Here is a 12123-nt window from a genome sequence, read left to right on the forward strand (position 1 = left end):
CTTAGGAAATGACTTCTTGAACTAATTTTAATATCAAGAGGGGATAGGTCATGAAATAGGCGTATTTGGAAACCTTATGTACGTGCAACATTTGATTGTATAAATTGAGGCAAGATGTTGCCCCAGGCGCGCGTGGCTTTGATGGGACTACCCCGGTGCTGCCCACCTGCTTTACAGTCTGATAGATTGTGGAGTCTTATTCTGCATGTCAATCCTAAAATTACAACTTTTAAAATGTGAATGTATTTTCAGATTAACACAAATGCATTTGCCCTTTACATTTCCATCTTTTATCCTCCTAACCCAAGCAAAACAAACAAAAAAAAACACCACACAAAAAAAACTTAAGAGAAATCTTCTTTGCAGCTGCACAAGCCTTTATATCTCTGTACATATACAAATAAAAATCCGCTGCATAGCCAGTGGTGTCTGGCTTCTGAATAGTGAGGGCATCTCAAAGGCACAAAGTCTCCAGCCGTAACGAATACGCTCGTAGCCCCATTTAAGCTGGTGTATCTGCGCAAGCAGAGGGAAAACAAAACACCCAAAGACCACCCAGAGCAAGGGAAACCTCCTCCCCTGAACGAGGACTTGGACACGTGTTGGAGCACAGTCGTACTTTGCTCTTGCTCACGCTCCTGTTCTCGCAGGCAGGTGACTCGTCCGTCATAAGGCGCCTTACAGGATTTGTGAGCGCTGATCTTATCTCAGGAAAACCCACCCCTGCCTTTGAGCCCCTGCCATACCCGTTGGCGCTGCCCGAGTCACCGCCATCTACCTTGACCAACGCCATAAAGCCAAAGGCTGCCCGAGCCCAAGGCTTCACCAGGGCAGTGAGAGCACAGCGGCACCCACACCGCGGCGTACAACGCGCAGCACTGGACACCTCTGCTGCCACCCCTGCTCCTGCCACCCCTGCTCCTGCCACCGCTGCTCCTGCCACCCCTGCTCCTGCCACCCCTGCTCCTGCCACCGCTGCTCCTGCCACCGCTGCTCCTGCCACCCCTGCTCCTGCCACCCCTGCTCCTGCCACCCCTGCTCCTGCCACCCCTGCTCCTGCCACCCCTGCTCCTGCCACCCCTGCTCCTGCCACCGCTGCTCCTGCCACCCCTGCTCCTGCCACCCCTGCTCCTGCCACCCCTGCTCCTGCCACCCCTGCTCCTGCCACCCCTGCTCCTGCCACCCCCTGCTCCTGCCACCCCTGCTCCTGCCACCCCTGCTCCTGCCACCGCTGCTCCTGCCACCGCTGCTCCTGCCACCCCTGCTCCTGCCACCCCTGCTCCTGCCACCCCTGCTCCTGCCACCCCTGCTCCTGCCACCCCTGCTCCTGCCACCGCTGCTCCTGCCACCCCTGCTCCTGCCACCCCTGCTCCTGCCACCGCTGCTCCTGCCACCGCTGCTCCTGCCACCCCTGCTCCTGCCACCCCTGCTCCTGCCACCCCTGCTCCTGCCACCCCTGCTCCTGCCACCCCTGCTCCTGCACCCCCTGCTCCTGCCACCCCTGCTCCTGCCACCGCTGCTCCTGCCACCCCTGCTCCTGCCACCCCTGCTCCTGCCACCCCTGCTCCTGCCACCCCTGCTCCTGCCACCCCTGCTCCTGCCACCCCTGCTCCTGCCACCGCTGCTCCTGCCACCGCTGCTCCTGCCACCCCTGCTCCTGCCACCCCTGCTCCTGCCACCCCTGCTCCTGCCACCGCTGCTCCTGCCACCCCTGCTCCTGCCACCCCTGCTCCTGCCACCGCTGCTCCTGCCACCCCTGCTCCTGCCACCCCTGCTCCTGCCACCCCTGCTCCTGCCACCGCTGCTCCTGCCACCCCTGCTCCTGCCACCCCTGCTCCTGCCACCGCTGCTCCTGCCACCCCCTGCTCCTGCCACCGCTGCTCCTGCCACCCCTGCTCCTGCCACCCCTGCTCCTGCCACCGCTGCTCCTGCCACCGCTGCTCCTGCCACCCCTGCTCCTGCCACCCCTGCTCCTGCCACCGCTGCTCCTGCCACCCCTGCTCCTGCCACCCCTGCTCCTGCCACCGCTGCTCCTGCCACCCCTGCTCCTGCCACCGCTGCTCCTGCCACCCCTGCTCCTGCCACCCCTGCTCCTGCCACCGCTGCTCCTGCCACCGCTGCTCCTGCCACCCCTGCTCCTGCCACCCCTGCTCCTGCCACCCCTGCTCCTGCCACCCCTGCTCCTGCCACCGCTGCTCCTGCCACCCCTGCTCCTGCCACCGCTGCTCCTGCCACCCCTGCTCCTGCCACCCCTGCTCCTGCCACCGCTGCTCCTGCCACCGCTGCTCCTGCCACCCCTGCTCCTGCCACCCCTGCTCCTGCCACCCCTGCTCCTGCCACCCCTGCTCCTGCCACCCCTGCTCCTGCCACCCCTGCTCCTGCCACCCCTGCTCCTGCCACCGCTGCTCCTGCCACCCCTGCTCCTGCCACCGCTGCTCCTGCCACCCCTGCTCCTGCCACCCCTGCTCCTGCCACCCCTGCTCCTGCCACCGCTGCTCCTGCCACCCCTGCTCCTGCCACCCCTGCTCCTGCCACCGCTGCTCCTGCCACCCCTGCTCCTGCCACCCCTGCTCCTGCCACCGCTGCTCCTGCCACCCCTGCTCCTGCCACCCCTGCTCCTGCCACCCCTGCTCCTGCCACCCCTGCTCCTGCCACCGCTGCTCCTGCCACCGCTGCTCCTGCCACCGCTGCTCCTGCCACCCCTGCTCCTGCCACCCCTGCTCCTGCCACCGCTGCTCCTGCCACCCCTGCTCCTGCCACCCCTGCTCCTGCCACCGCTGCTCCTGCCACCCCTGCTCCTGCCACCGCTGCTCCTGCCACCCCTGCTCCTGCCACCCCTGCTCCTGCCACCCCTGCTCCTGCCACCGCAGCTTCTCCGCCAGGCCGAGGGGTTGCCCAAACGCAACGCACATCATCGCACGGATATGCAAAAAATTATTATATCCCACAGTTTTTGAACAGAGCGGCTAGGTGGAGGCGGACAGAGCTCCCACCTCCCGGCAAGTGCACGCTCTCTACAGAAAACAGCTCCCGGCTCTCACCAGAACGATCGTCTTCCTCGCGGGCAGGAGACGAGGAGACGCTCACGGCGCCGCGGCGGCTCGTGCCTGAGGCTCTGCTGACCCCTGGTGGCGCCGGGCAGAGGGGCCGGCACGCACCGAGCAGCCGCCTGCGCCCGCCCCCGCCCCCGCTCCCGCTTCTTCTCCAGCTCCTGCTCCCGCTCCTGCTCCGGCTACCACCCCTGCTCCCGCTCCTGCCTCTGCGCCGGCTCTGGCTCCTGCTCCCGCTCCTGCTCCTCTCCTGCTCCTGCTCCGGCTACCACCCCTGCTCCCGCTCCCGCTTCTTCTCCAGCTCCCGCTCCTGCTCCCGCTTCTTCTCCAGCTCCTGCTCCCGCTCCTGCCTCTGCGCCGGCTCTTGCTCCTGCTCCCGCTCCTGCTCCTGCTCCGGCTCCCACCCCTGCGCCCGCGCCTTCGCCTGTTCCTGCTCCCGCTCCTGCCTCTGCGCCTGCTCCTGCTCCAGCTCCTGCTCCTGCTCCCGCTCCCGCTACCCCACACCCCAACCCCTCCGAACATGCCTGTCTAGTACCGCAAGGCCACGTACTCCAGGTTTTAGGAGAGCTGCCATGGAAGGCTTCTACAAGTTCAGCCTTTATAGTAACATCTACCACATGAACTCTTCGCCCCCAAGAACCTGGGGTTTTGCGTACGCTCGCGTTAGTGCAGGAGGATTCATAAAAAGATCTGTATCTGCTCCATAGAGCCATAAGTTTTTCAACCACCTGTGTGAAATGAATCCCAGTTCTTAATAAGAAAAAAAAAAGTTTGCTGTCATACCTCAGCTGGCACCGGTTAACATCCCCCAGATACCCTAAACACAAGAGGGAAAAAAACCTAAATAAGCATGGATACCAAAGTACTATGTTACGCAAAGAGTAAATCTGTCCTAACACCAAGACTGAGCCACGTTCCCTGTACACCGGCGTTACAGAATGTTCATTGTATCAGTCGGAATATTTTTTTGTTAATGCAATAAATGGAGCAACTCTAAAACATTGCGGGAGTGACATTAGACACACAAAGAACAAAAAGATACTGAGATACTTCAATACTTGCAGCCAGCAGTATTCACCAAGTCAGAGGAGCTCTTTAAAACAAATTAGCATGGAAAAATCAAATATTTGAATATTTTGAGAAAATACTTTACTTGGTACACAAGTGCTTTCAGTAACACTGCGGCGCATCTAGTCAATACATATTTTATAAGGGTATTTGCAGTGTTTTTCGGTGTGATTCTCAACAATGCCTCCCAGACCACAAAACAGATCCGCTCAATTCAGCCACCTCCCTGCGCCTTCAGCGCTCATGACTCACGAGGCTCGTTCCAAGCACCAATCTCAAATCTACTTGTTCATGTGCAAGCTAATTTTTCCACTACTGCATTTCTTGACAGGGCCTCCTGGAACATCCTGATGCATCCTCAGGGGTTTGCTACAAGCAAATGCACTAAGAAACATCTGTGGCGTGGAGGCGAGCGCTGTGCCCACCCACCCACACTGCCCAGAGCCCAGCACCCCCCTCGGCCAGACCCCGGCTCCCAGCGCTGGGTGCCCAGCACGGAGATGTGCCACAGCCCAGAAAACCCAACCACACCCTTTTCCCTTTTTTAATATCTCTTGGCAACCCCAGGACCATTGCCTGGTCCAGCCTGGCCTCTGTAAGCTCTTGGTGTTAATTACCATCACCAAGCATTCCCTTAACGAAGATTAGTAGGTTAACAATAGCGCACATGGAGAGCACACAAATCAGAGATCAAAAGGCTTCCAAGGATTGTGAAGAACCAGCGTGAGATCGCCCTGGCGGAGCCATCCCGCTCTCCTGATGCCTGCCTCTGCAAGCCCAGCGCAGGGATGGGGGGCATGGAGCGGGCACCGCTGGCACCCCCCATCACCCAAGAGCAGCTCCACTCTGCCCCCCACTCAGAGCCCCGCGGCTGCACTGATGCGCCCTCGCTCCACATCCCGAGGGTCTCCCATCCCACCCCTGCTGAAACGCTGCGCGCGGCTGGTGCGAACAGCGCGTGATAAAACCTGGAAGATTCCGAGGAAGAGTAGGGGCCTGGCAAAAAGGCGCTGGGTACCACAGGCATCCAGCACTGAGAGGAACACAAGCCAGTGGGGGCACAGGCAGGAGTGACACCGAGCTGCTGAACCCCCTCTCAAATTCAGGCATTCGGCAGCACACCCCGCCTCGGGGGGCTGCAGGGAGCTACCGGCCGGCACTGGAGGACTGTAACACGCATGGAGATGTCCTGCCCTCACCCTCCACCCCAGCTGGTGCAAGCAGAGATGCTCAGACCCCACCAAGCCCCTGTCTCCAGCCGCCGGTATCTCTTATTCACCGAGGCTGTGCTGCTCTGGTCTGTCCCATGTACCTCTGTGGCTTCCTAAAACATCCCGTGCCGATATGAATTGCATGAGTAGGAAAAATAGGGAGGTTTTTGGTTGGGTTTATACCTGCTCCATCATCCCTTCCATGCTGGGTGTGGGAACCCAAGGCCAGCCACAGCTCAGCACCGCCATGATCCATTCTGGGGACCGTTGTCATCAGCCCCTCAAGCTTCAGCCTGACCCCTTAAGGGATGAGCTATTTATGGTGAAGAGGCCAGTTTTCATAGGAATGACTGGGAAATGGTTAATTCCGCCTAGCAAACCACGGACTGGGGAGGAGACAGGGTGCCCCCCTCTAATGGCATTGGGAATAGCATCACTTGAGATAAAACTGAGATTGACACCAAAATGAATGGGTACTCCAGAATACGGACAGGGAGCAGCCTCAGGATTTCTGACAACTAGCTTGTATTTTCACACCACCTGCTCCCCTGCCAGGGCTGTTCTGTCCCCTGCCAGGGCTCTGCCACCTCGCTTTCACTGAGAATGAGACACAGGCAAAAAGTTTGGGGGCTCTTTCTAAACTGCCACCAAACCTTTGTTGTCTGCAGAGCCCACAGTTACACGTGACGTTGAAGCGCAGTCTGCAACGGGCTGAAATTCCCCTGGTCCTGAGGAGGAGCCGCAGGAAGGTGTACTTTATCAAAGCCCAGTAAGTGGGTTTGAGACTGAAGCCTGTCCCCACACAGCCACCAGAGAGGAGCAGAGAGGGAGGTACTGCCAACACCTTGCAACAAGGATTCTCCAGGAATTAGCATCTCTGAATCAGACCGTTTTCAACTCATTGTCCACAGGAGCTTCTACAATTGGAAACTGTGAGCTTATCCATTAAGTATTTATATCTTTATATATGACTATATATCAATAGTCAGAAGTCACTTTGCCTTTGACTCATTTGTATTTACACACTGAATGAATCCAATCATTTTGCCAAACAGCTTTGTAGGAGCATCACTTACTCTGACTGTTCTGTTCTTAAAGTTCCTACTTTCCAAAGTAACGCAGCCCATAGATCCAGTGTCTGAAGGGAGATGTTTGCAAAACACCTACAAAACAGGTTTTTACTATTACAGTTTTGGGTTTTTTCTGGTTATAGCACTCAATGAAAATTAGCAGTAAATTTTCAAAGGAGTCCTAGCATATTTTCTGCTTCCCAGACAGATTTTCTTGGGGAGCCTTCTGTTGAGGAAATAAGGTTGGAACAAAAGCAGGACCTGCAGTGGAGTGCCTGAGCGTGTCTCGATACAGAATGATTCGCAGACACTCCCTTGTTAGCCAGTACTTTAAACAGAAGTTATGGAAAGTATCTGTACTCAGATTTAGCTTGTCTCCCAGATGCCTGCTGGGAATTTCAAACGGGAAAACCCAACGTGACTTTCTTGCAGAACTCATATACAAACACGGGGTGTTTGCAGAAATCCTACCAAGAATATTTTCTGTAATTTCATGCGTATGTTTGTTGTAAAGGCAGAACTGTTTGCTGACCGCACCATAGCTGCATAGATGGCAAAACACATACTGAATTGTGAACAACTGAAGCCACAATGAAACCCAGACTAATGCGGTTTCTTTGCTTGAGGACTGTAATACTGACCCTCACTTGTCACCTTAATTATTTTCATGGCACTCGGATTCCCCAGGCATTTCATTGAGGAGGAGGATTTTTGCTGGAGTTTGAGGCAGCGCGAGACAAAGACACCAGCACAGAAGGATGCAGAAAGGAATGTGACAGACTCAACCAGCATCCTTGAAGCATCATCACAAAGGACAATGGCCACGGGACATTTGACCTTGCGGCGCCCCCCGAAACGCCCACCCTGTAAGTGCTGCCTGCAGGACCTTCAGCCGAGGGCGGGCAGCGTGCAGCAGGACATCGACGTGGCGGGGACTTTGAATCAGGAGCTGCTTTGTTATAGCCAGCAAACATTGTCCACAGCCTGCTTAGGTGGTCGTCTTCTGACTCCGGGCCACAAACCATAAAAGCAAACTCTGGCAAAACACTCCGTGAGCTGGGGCGGGGAAATGGAGAAAAGCCTGTAAGTCTAAATCTGTAGAAAAGGGAATCATGTGCAGCAACTCACCGTTCTTTAACATTGTCCCTGAATATTTTATAGACATATGAAACAAACAGGCTTTTTTGTTAAATAAGGTAATTTTCAGCATTTAGGAAAAAAAAAGTAACATTCCATCTAACCAAAAATCTTTTCTGTTTCACAAATAGACCACAAAAGCTCGCTGAGGTGCTAGAAGCTAACCAAGCCTAAGAAATGCCAGACAGAAGAACAGAGATGGGAATTCAAGTCTCCTGGGTTTGACTTAGAAGCAGGAAGAGCCACAGGACAGATACGGAGGTTCTAAGCCACATAACTGCACTTGGAAAAGCCTTTCCCAAGTTTTGCTGCCAGTAGAACAGGGCAATAACTTTTGTTAGTAAACCGCATTTTTAGTGAAGTGGGTTTGGCTGGTTGGCTTTTTCTTGAGTCCCGAAACAAATCACAGTGCATGAAAACACTCTGGGCACAGGACACCAGGAAGCATTTCTCCGAACCACACAGCTTTCCTGGGCATTCCCAGCACTGCAGACCACGACCACATCCCAGTTTCTGGTGAGCTCATCCTCACATCTCCCACGTAAGGCAGGAAAATGACACCGATGAGAGGAGACTTGGAAAGACCACACAGTCCGGTCACTCAGCGAAAGCCTGGTTGAGCAGGGAGCCAAGCACAGGGAGCCCCATCGTTGGCCAACAGCCACCACTTTGCCATTTCTCTGCTTCAACACAGCTGGAATATTGCCTCGTGCCTCCCCCGAAACGTGTGTATGATACTTCTTTTCAATTTTTATGATTCTTTGTAGTTTAGCTTGTACAGACTTACCTTTCAGGTGGAAAGAGGCTGCGGGACTTTCTTCACACCCTTATCCCAGCAGGGTGGGGGTGGGCAGTGTCCCCCGGAGCCCCCAGCCCAGCCCTGCTGCAGCAGCTCTCCCAGAGCGGGCTGCACAGAGCCGCCTCCAGGCGGGCTGGGATGGCTCCAGAGACGGAGACCCCACAGCCCCTCGGGGCAGCCCGTCCCACGGCTCCGGCACCCTCACGGCAGAGAAGTTCTTCCCCGTCTTCAGGCGGAGGTTCCCGTGCTGCAGTCTGAGCCTCATGTGCAGATGCGGCCCCACCAGGGCAGAGCCGAGGGGGAGATAACCCCCACCCTCCTCCGAGCGCACCCCGGGGTACCGCTGGCCCCTCGGCCACCAGGGCACGCCGCTGGCCCACGGGCAACTGGCTGCCCCCCAGAGCTCCCAGGCCCTTCCCCGCAGAGCCGCCCCCCAGCAGGTCAGCCCCAGCCCGTGCTGGTGCGGGGGGTTGTCCCTCCCCGGGGGCAGGACCCTGCACTTGCCCTTGTGGCCCTTCACGGGGTCCCTCTGCGCCCAGCGCTGCCCCTGCCCAGGTCTCGCTGCCGGGCAGCGCAGCCCCGGGGGTACCGGCCACTGGTCCCAGCTCCGACCATCAGCAAAGCTGCTGAGGGCACACCCAGCCCCTTCTTAAGAGCAAGCTGCAAAGCAGAAGACAAGAAGTTAAAGGTATTGACGAAAGCAGGACACTTAAGCTACATGAGATAGGCCTGAGGGCTGGCTGATCAACAACAGCCCCATCAACACCGGAGAGGTAGGCACTCACTGTCTTCCCGACTGAATTAGCCCTCTGCAGCCAATTAAGCACCAATCTGACAACAGCCTATCAGGATGTAGTCCCAGGTGAGAAAGACTCAGAAAGGACAAGACACAACACATGTTCCTGGGGGTGACAGAGCAACGCCTGTACAAAGGCTGCCACTTCAAGCAACCTAAATTGCATCTAACAGCCAGATGAAAAAATTATGTCATTATTAAAGGCGAGACTAACTGTAACACTTGAACTTATCCAGACTAGCACCATTCTTGTTTAAATGCTGTGCGTGTAGCTTGCCAAATCTTCATTTAAGCTTCATGCATTTTAAAAAGCTGTATCAGGGTGCAGTTCTGAAACTCCCCTGACTTGGTTTGACCAATACTTTACTAAACAAGCAGCCTACAAAGAAAAAACCAGAGTGGTTGCACAGTCCGCAGCACTGTAAATATGATACGTTTGGATATCACACCATACCATCACCAAGCTAGCCCTGTAACCAGTTACACAGAGCTGGGCAGCAAGCATCCCAGCTCCGATGGTGGCCACGGCAGATGGCTAGTGAGGACCACAGGGCAAGGCAGGCCTGGAGAACATCCAGTATGAATGGTACCATCACCACCTCTGAAAGAAGTCAAAGGCGTAACCACCTGCAGTCTGCCATTTCCCCCAAAACTTCCCTGGCTTCAACACCCACAGGACAGCAGTTCTGCAGCTGCTTCTCAGCTCTTATTGTTTGCCAGCACCTTCCAAAGGCTGTTCTGCCTCTGACAAATCTGACAGAACGTCAGCAGGCACGAGACACACTGTGTGGGGCAGCTGCTGTGGCATTTTGATGGCCACCATAAAGTAACGACAGGACTTAAATGTGTTGAAAAGAGCAAAGATTCCAGGCCAGCAACCTGACTTCCAAACGAGAGGTGGGTGAGTTAACATTAGTAGGCGTTTCTTGGCATGTAGCTTTTGCTCCGTGTCACCCACATTGTTACACACGTGGCTGTACCTCAGGGAATGCAATACACAAACACCAACAGGCACTCAGCTAGCATCATTTGTTTAATAAAGTCTTTTCTGTTTTTAAAAAAGTTTACAAGACAGATGTGTTCCACACGATAAATGACTAGCGGCTGATCTTTCCTTTTAATAACTTAACCCATGCAGAAAGATGGACTGCCTAACTCGGTGTTACGTAGCAGCTGAACAATATACCAAAATATACACAGATCTACACGCTGCCATGGAAACAGGTAGCACATGACACCACAGAGTGAGAATCAATATACAAGCCTGCCTGGACAATTTTCAGAATTCAAGTGTAAGTTTAAGGAAAAACCCTGATTTATTTTTGAAATGGAGTCCATGTACTGAGAGTGGATGTTCTGCTACAACCTGCCTACAGTCACCCTTTATTCAGCAGTCATGTGAAAACACATACACAAAAATGTTACAAGTCCTTTTTACTACTGGTACTACACATTAACAACTGAATCTGATAACATTGCTTTGGTTGTTTCAATACCGAATGATATAAGGTTTCTAATGTCTTAGTTCCATTTTCCCATTTTCCATTCTTTTCCAAAGCTGTTGAAGAGTGGTGCGGAGGTGAATGTTGGGTCTCTCTTCAAGAATCCAGTGTAGCTTTTGCATGAGAAACTGTGGAAGGGTAACAAATAGGAAATTACTACAGGTAGAGTAGAAATACAGAATTCCTTCAAATCCCATAGAGAAAAGTATCTTTACTTATTTTCACAGCATGAAAATCAATGCTAAGTTATCAGTATATCACATTTTAGAAATGTTCCCTAGAATTTCAAATGCTATTAGAAAGGTCACATTGACCAAAGCACTCTAGAAGGCCTGCAAACTCCTGCCCCCTAAATGCTCTTATTTCAACACACAGCCCAGAAACAGCGGGGGGAACCTTGTATCCCCATAGCATAGCAGCAAAGCCAACAGTTGCTGAGACACAGTACATCCTCACTTTACTTTCTAAGAGCATGTTCTTCCCAATGCACCTGCTCATCTCCAGAATTAAGATCAGGATGATGCACCAAACATAATGCCAAAGAGAGCAGAACTCATGCGATTCCAGCTGCTGTATGATATGACAATCCACTTTTGACCGCAACTCAGTTAATGAGTGGAACCACAGTCTTGAAGCTGCTTTTCATGAGGCCAGGGGAAAAAAGCCTCTGAACTTGAAAGTTTCTTTGATACCTTTTCCAGATCAATTAAAAAAAAACCCAGCACATTTCCAGAAATCTATTTGATGCCTTATACAAATTCATTTATATAATACAAACTTCTATAAAACAGAAATCATCCCCCAGTGTCTGACCACCACGGAAATCCATGAACTTATTAAAAAAAAAAAAACACCACCTAATTTTCTGAGCAATGCATGCTATTGAATTGTATAAATCACAAGCCAGACTGAATTTTAGGGATGGGAAAATAAAGGGTAGACCTTAACTTTGCAAAGCTGTTAATAATTGAACTACATAGCCAGCTCAGGGCTTCGGTGTGCAGATGAGGGAAATAATACTTTCCTGAGAGCCTGACATGTTCGAAAGTTCAAAATCAGCAATGTAGCTTTTTGGGGCAGGGTGGGCAATGAAAGCTCTGTTCTGAAGACTTAAAACCGATGGGAAGAGTATGATAAATACGTATCTACATACGTAGATATGAGAAAGGATTAGGGTCTACGTTCAGTCTAATTCCATTCACTCGCGTCCAGGCATATCCTGCAAGTCAAATGCCTGAAGGGAGAGAAAATCCCAGTTCTCATACGGAATTCAAGCAGCAAGTCTGGCTCTCAGTGCCTGGCCTAACGCCCTCATCAGATGGTGAAGGTACCTAAGATGGCCTGTTATCAAGCCATCCTGGGACAGAACCAACTGAGGAGGGAGGGGGCAGGAACCACGACAGGAAGTCCCCAAGTTCCGAAATGTTTTCCACTTCCACCGCTGGGGACTGTGTGTTATTGGGTGTCACAAACGGTGGGGGCTGCTCCGG

General features: G+C 53.6%; 1 protein-coding gene across 1 annotated transcript in view; it reads right to left on the bottom strand.

The window, feature by feature from the left end:
* Nucleotides 1–10151: 10151 nt before the first annotated feature.
* The window catches only part of DTD1 (D-aminoacyl-tRNA deacylase 1), a 28774-nt gene continuing 26802 nt past the window's right edge, over nucleotides 10152–12123 (bottom strand). Inside the window, exon 6 of the mRNA XM_040611978.1 lies at nucleotides 10152–10761. The gene's annotated coding sequence lies outside the window, so the exon portion shown is untranslated. The remainder of the gene's footprint in view (nucleotides 10762–12123) is intronic.

This window comes from Falco naumanni, chromosome 12, assembly GCF_017639655.2.
Source record: "Falco naumanni isolate bFalNau1 chromosome 12, bFalNau1.pat, whole genome shotgun sequence".
In the NCBI taxonomy this organism is placed as follows: domain Eukaryota; kingdom Metazoa; phylum Chordata; class Aves; order Falconiformes; family Falconidae; genus Falco; species Falco naumanni.